Source organism: Lithobates pipiens, unplaced genomic scaffold (genome assembly GCF_037356315.1).
Source record: "Lithobates pipiens isolate NorthernLeopardFrog02 unplaced genomic scaffold, aLitPip1_a1.2 Scaffold_25, whole genome shotgun sequence".
Classification (NCBI taxonomy): domain Eukaryota; kingdom Metazoa; phylum Chordata; class Amphibia; order Anura; family Ranidae; genus Lithobates; species Lithobates pipiens.
Window position 1 is genome coordinate 109107630 of NW_027507787.1, and position 7073 is coordinate 109114702.

The window sequence follows — 7073 nt, forward strand, 5'->3', positions numbered from 1 at the left end:
TAAACTTTTTCAGTTTGGCCGAACGGCCGGACGCAAGTTGCCCCCGGTGCGGGAACATGGTGGGAGACATGATGCACATGTTTTGGAGATGCCCGAAGTTGATCCGCTACTGGACAGAGGTGACAGGAACCATTGATCGGGTGTTTGGAACCTCCACCAGGATGGAGGCGAAGTATTGTCTCCTGGGATTAGTTGGCAGTTCTGAGATGCCTATTTCAGGCAAGGAAACTGTTGGCAATGACTTGGTTTTTTTCACTTGTTTCCCAAGATGACCATGTTGGCGTTTGTCAAGATGGTTGAGAGTGCCCAAAGAGATCGCCTATGGCCCCATCACCTTGAAAGTGCCTGATCTTGTCTGATCTCGGAGGCTAAGCATTGTCCGGCCTGATTAGTAACTGGGTGGGAGACCAACTGGGAATACCAGGTGTCGTAGGATTCTTTTTATGTTGTTGGCGTTGACATGTTTTTTTTTTCCACTTGTTTCCCAAGGTGATCATCTTGGCATTTGTCAAGAGGGCTGGGAGAGCCCAAAGAAATCTCCTATGACCACATCCCCCTGAAAGCGCCCGATCTCATCTGATCTCAGAGGCTAAGCAGGGTCCGGCCTGGATAGTACCTAATTACAGGTGCCATAGGAATCTTTTTATATTGTTGGCTTTGACTTGTTTTTCTTTCGCTTGTTTCCCAAGGTGACCATTTTAGCATCAGTCAAGAGTTTTGAGTATGTCCCGAAGCATTCGCCAGAGGTCACATCACCATGAAAGCGCCCAATCTCAAAGGCTAAGCAGGGTCTGGGTCAGATGGGAGACCGCCAGGGTCTATGTTGTTGGCGTTGACCTGTTTTTTTTCACTTGTTTCTCAAGATGACCATCTTGGTATTTGTCAAGAGGGTTGAGAGTGTCTAAATAGAACACCTATGGCCACATTACCCTGAAAGCGCACAATCTCATCTGATCTCGGAGGCCTAGCAGTGTACGGCCTGGTTAATACCTGTATGGGAGTCCATCTGTGAATACCAGGTGCCGTAGGCTTCTTTTTATGTTGTTGGCATTTACCTGTTTATTTTCGCTTGTTTCCCAAGGTGTCCAGCTTGGCGTTTAACAAGAGCGTTAAGAGTGCCCAAATAGATCACCTATGGCCCCATCACCCTGAAAGCGCCCAATCTCATCTGATCTCAGAGGCTAAACAGTGTCGGGCCTGGTTAGTACCTGGATGGGAGACCGCCTGGGAATACCAGGTGCCATAGGCTTCTTTTTATGTTGTTTGCTTTGACCTGTTTTTTTCGCTTGTTTCTCAAGGCGACCATCTTGGAGTTTGTCAAGAGGGTTGGGCGTGTCTTGAAGAGAACGCTTACGGCCACATCACCCTGAAAGCACCCGATCTCGTCTGATTTCAGAGGCTAAGCAGCGATGGGAGACAGCCTGTGTATACCAGGTGCCATAGGCGTTGACCTGTTTTTTTTCCCTTGTTTCCCAAGGTGACCATCTTGGCATTTGTCAAGAGGGTTGAGAGTGCACAAAGAAATTGAAATCGCCTACGGGCACAACACCCTGAAAGCGCCCAATCTCGTTTGGTCTCAGAGGCTAAGCAGGGTTGGGCCTGGTTTGTACCTGGATGGGAGACCGCCTGGGTTTTCCAGATGCCGCAGGCTTCTTTTTATGTTGTTGCCGTTGACTTGTTTTATTTGTTTGTTTCCCAAGGTAACCATCTTGCCGTTTGTCAAGAGGGTTGAGCATGCCTTTGATCTCAGAGGCTAAGCAGGGTTGGGACCTGGTTAGTACCTGGATGGGAGACCACCTGGGATTTCTCGATGCCATAGGCTTTAGTTTTAAGTTGTTGGCATTGACTTATTTTTTTTTTTTATTATTCTTTTATTAAGTAGAACAATATAAATATAACAGTCAACCATACAGCATGACCCAGGGTCACAATTACATGGTAACAAAAAATAGGCAGCCAAATAACTCTGGGTTCTCAGAGGGGAGTAGGACAGTTTCATGCAGAAAAGAGAAACCCCACCTCCGACATGTAGTACAGTATAACTAGTGCAGCTCCGTTCGGACAAATGTAATCATGGAGAACAACTGGGACCACAGCGAGCCAGCTTATCATGACCTATGTGAACCAGAGTAAAATATGAGCAGGTCGTGTCCAGAACCCTGGGGTTCTTCTGGGTCCCAAAGGCTAGTAAGGAGACAAGGCATAGTCAAAAGGGAGGACGGGGGAAGAAGAGAGTGCAAAGACGGAGAGAAAGGGGGGGGATGGCGGCGGGGAAAAAAATAAAAATAAAGACAAAAAGGCAGGGGGGGGGGGGGAATGCCACCCAGGGCAGACATGGCCTACTCACCTCCCGAATGTAGTCTCGAGTACCAGTAAAATACCTCTAGGGCCTCCATGTAACACTAAATGCCTCTTCAGTGTTGTGAAGGGTGGCGGTCAATTCTTCCTTCCGGAGAATATGATTGACTTGGAATACCACAGCACCTTGAATGGGGGCTGAGGCTGCCTCCACAGTGCGGGAATGCAGGCCCGGGCGGCGTTCAGGAGTTGCATCGTGAGGGTTTTTTTTATTTTCGAACAGGCTGTTCGGTCAAGTGTAGAAGGCATGCTGCTGGGAACCCAAAAGTTCCTCAAGGCCGGGCTTGCCCAGAAAAGGTGTCCCATGGTCCCCGTATCTGAATTGCACCTCCAACAAACATCCGGGATCGATCTATTCATTTTATTCAGAAGGTATGGGACTCTATACCAGCGTGAGACTATCTTGTATCCTTATTCTTAAAATTGGTTTGTGATGGAAGCTTTATGTACTAAGGTCAGGATCTTCCCTATCTGTTGTGGGGTAAATATGATGCCTAAGTCCCTCTCTCATTTGTGGATAAATGGTGGGGGTCGACTCCTCCTCCTGACTACTCAATAGGTTGTACAGGAGGGAGAGGGTGTGTCGCACAGGTTCCCTTTTGTGACAGATGGATTTATAGGGCGTCAGGTCTCTAGGAGTGTAGGGGGCCCTTTGTATGGCCAGAAGAAAGTGACGAAGTTGATAAGCACTAAAACAAGTCAAGCTTAGGGTCAGAAAGCTCGGCGACAGTTTGTATGGTCGGGAGCCCTCCCGAGGGCCACACGTCTCCCAGACGCTGTTTCCCCACCACTGTCAACTGTCACAGTTTCTTGTTGGTAAATCCCAGGGGGAAGTCTGGATTACCTATAACCGGAGTCATTGGTGACGGCAGGGGAGCAATGTGTGTGCAGCGGAACAACCTCCACACAACAGCCAACGTAGCTCCCACTACGGGGTAATCTCTGAGGTCTTTTGGTAGGGTGGACAGGAGCCACGGGGAGGTCAATAGGGGAATGGATCCATCCTCAATCTCCATCTCCACCCACTGCTTGTGTGGGCCATTACAATGCCAATCAACGACTCTCGCTAGCAGAGTCGCTCTGTTGTATTGTCTCAGATCTGGGAGACCCAAACCCCCCTTGTCCTTTGGTCTGGCAAGCAATTGCAAACGGGCTCTGGGCGGTTTGCGCACCCAAATAAAGTCCCGGAGCAGCACCTGCAGTTGTCTGAAAAAAATTGGGGGTAACCGGATCGATAATGTCTGGAACAAGTATAAGATCCGCGGGAGGGCCGTCATTTTGAATGCATTACAGCGCCCGAACCAGGTCAGTGTTAAAGCATGCCAGTTTCCCAAATCAGATTTCAGTCTATTCAGGAGAGGGACAAAATTAAGCGGGTACAATTGCGCCAAATCCGCTGCAATGTCAACGCCCAGGTAACGTATAGATTTTTCAGCTCAGTAGAATGGAAAAGCGGAGCGTAGCCTCTTGGCCTCACCATCCGGGACCGATATATTCAATACAGCTGACGGTGCAATTGATTTTATAGTTTGATAGGCTGCCGTATCGCCGGAGAGCCACGAGAATATTGGGAAACGAAATGTGTGGATTGGAGACGAAAAAAATTAGATCGTCAGCGTACGCCGCAATTTTGTGGTGTGCCGAGGGTTTGGATATGCCAGTAATATTCGGGTCATTCCGAGTGGTTCCAGTGTCAGAATAAAAATTAGGGGAGACAGAGGGCACCCCTGCCTCGTCCCATTAGTGATGGGGAAAGAGTCCAAGCACTCTGAAAGCACCCAATCTCGTCTGATCTTGGAGGCTAAGAAGAGTCAGGCCTGGTTAGTACCTGGATGGGAGACCACCTGGGAATACCAGTTATTGTAGGCTTCTTTTTATGTTTTTGGCGTTGATTCGTTTTTTTTTTTTCCGCTTGTTTCCCAAGGTGACCATCTTGGCATTTGTCAAGAGGGTTGAGAGTGCCCAAAGAGTTAGCTTACAGCAGCATCACCCTGAAAGAGCCCTATCTCTTCTCATCTCTGAGGCTAAGAAGGGTTGGGCCTAGTTAGTCCCTGGATGGGAGATGGCTTTGGAATATCAGGTGCCGTAGTCTTTTTTTTATGTTGTGGACATTGACTTGTTTTTTTTTCGCTTGTTTCCCAAGGTGACTATCTTGGCATTTGTCAAGAGGGTTGAGAGTGCCCAAAGAGATTGCCTATGGGCACATCACCCTGAAAGCGCCCAATCTCCGCTGATCTCAGAGGTTAGAAAGGGTCGCGCCTTGTTAATACCTGGATGGGAGACCGCCTGGAAATACTAGGTGCGGTAGGCTTCTTTTTATGTTGTTGGCGTTTTTTTTGTTTATTTCCCAAGGTGACCATCTTGGCGTTTGTCAAGAGGGTTGAGCGTGCCTGAAAAAATCTACTATGGCAGCATCACCCTGAAAGAGCCAAATCTCATTTGATCTCAGAGGCTAAGCAGGGTTGGGACCTGGTTAGTACCTGGATGGGAGACCGCCTGGGATTTCTCGATGCCATAGGCTTTTTTTTTAAGTTGTTGGCATTGACTTATTATTTTTTTTTTTTGTTTTATTAAGTATAAGTAGAACAACATAAATATAACAGTCAACCATACAGCATGACCCAGGGTAACAAAAAATAGGCAGCCAAATAACTCTGGGTTCTCAGAGGGGAGTCCTAGAGTTTCATGCAGAAAAGAGAGAAACCCCACCTCCGACATGTAGTACAGTATAACTAATGCAGCTCCGTTCGGACAAATGTAATCATGGAGAACAACTGGGACCACAGCGAGCCAGCTTATCATGACCTATGTGAACCAGAGTAAAATATGAGCCGGCCGGGGCGTGGCCTGAGGTGCAATGGAGTAGGACGTCTGCAGTAGGAGCCCCGCTCGTCCACACTCCTGCAACCTCCATACTGCAACATCCTGCCTTGGTGCTGTGCCTGGACGTCCCTGCCTTCTCCCCCGCAATACTCCTGGAGCCATCCGCCTGTTCGGGCGCTGCGCGGGGCCGTTCTGGTAGGATTTCCCTGTAGAAAAGTCCGCGGCTTCGGCCTAGGCGCCGGAGTGGCGGCCATCTTGCTACACCCGGCGGCGGCTCTCGGGCCTCCCCAGCCCTCCAGACTACTCCGGAGCTGCCCCACAGCACCCCCGGCTGCCGGATCGCCCTCGGCCGCGGGTGTGGGACCTATTTTTCGGACAGAGACTGGTGGGACAGTCCGCGGTTTCGGCCTGGTCCCTCTGCCGGCGGCCATCTTGCTACACCCGAGGCTTCCTCCACAGACCTTTATGCCTGCAAACTTACATCTCTCTGCTGTGGCCACCGATTGCTTTCTACCACCTGTGCAGTGCCCCTTTATCCCCCTGCGACCGGTGGGACAGCCTGTGGGACCGGCCTGGGCCTAGGAGCAGTGGCCATCTTGCTATACCCGCTGAGGTACTGTGCCCGGTGATCTGTAACCCCCTGACCGTCCTGTCCCCGGTTTATTCCCGCTGCAGCCGCTGATCCTCTTGAACACGGTCCATAACCTTAATTGCGGCACTGTACAGCTGTTGTGAGCGGGGAATTTAAGAGGTTGGCCTAATACACAGCGGCCATCTTGGCACACCTCGGACCATTTCCGGACCATGTCCCCACCTAAAAAGTCAGCCGAGGCCGCTGACAAGCTTGCCAGGTACCGCCGGAGGAGCGGGCCAGGGATGGTGCCGGAGCTCCCTCTGACGCAGACCACTCTGCGTCAGCCACTAACCAAGTCCTCGATGCCATCGCCCTGTGCCAGAGCACGCTCACCTCCAAAATTGAGGAGGTTAAAATTGATGTGTCCCTCATCCAACAAGACCTCTCCACCCTCCGGGACCGCGTGGCGGAGACAGAGACCTGCATCAGTAGAGCTGAGGACATCATACACCCCCTGCAACACACCACTGATGAGGTACGCCGCCAGCTGCAACAGCTTAACGCAAAACAGGACGACATGGAGAACCGACTTCGGAGGTGCAATCTCCGCTTTATTGGCCTCCCTGAGTCGGCTGAGGGCAGCGACCCGGCGGGTTTCCTTGAAAATCTCCTGACCTCCACTTTCGGCAGAGAGGCATTTTTGGTGATGTTCGCGGTGGAGAGGGCCCATCACATTCCTGCTCGTCCTCCTCCCCAGGGAGCCCCACCGCGCACCTTGATAGCGAAATTTCTTAATTCCCGGGATCGCTACAAAATCCTCCGCCTGACCAGAGAAAGGGGTAATATCCCTCATACCAATACGCATGTGGCAGTATTTCCAGACTTCTCCGGCGAGGTACAGCGGCAGCGCTCCAGGTTTCAGGATGTGAAACGACGCCTTCGGGTTCTACACCTTAAATACGCAATGTTGTATCCTGCGAAACTTCGCGTGGAATACGAGGGCCGAACCCTCTTTTTTGAAGATCCTGCACTGGCGTCCACCTGGATTGACCAGAGGGAACACCGAGACTGAACATGCTACCCTACCTGGGCGCCCACGACTTTTTGATTACGCCGTTGATGGGCCCATTACAACTGACGGCCCTTTGCGGAAGCTGGAGGCTAACCCGGAAATTCCTTTAACACTAGTTCCGGCTCTTACAGCATGCTTATCGACTCCGGGCGACCTTGCCGACGTGCGCTCCCTGCCTCCTTTATACCTGCGGAGCGCCTGGGGAGGACTGTGGGCTACACGATGTCCACACCTTTTCTACTATAC

At 50.9% G+C, this 7073-nt stretch overlaps 1 pseudogene; it reads left to right on the forward strand.

Moving 5' to 3' along the window:
* The first annotated feature begins 1130 nt into the window (after positions 1-1130).
* On the forward strand, positions 1131-1249 carry LOC143932395 (5S ribosomal RNA; annotated as a pseudogene).
* The last annotated feature ends 5824 nt before the right edge of the window (positions 1250-7073 follow it).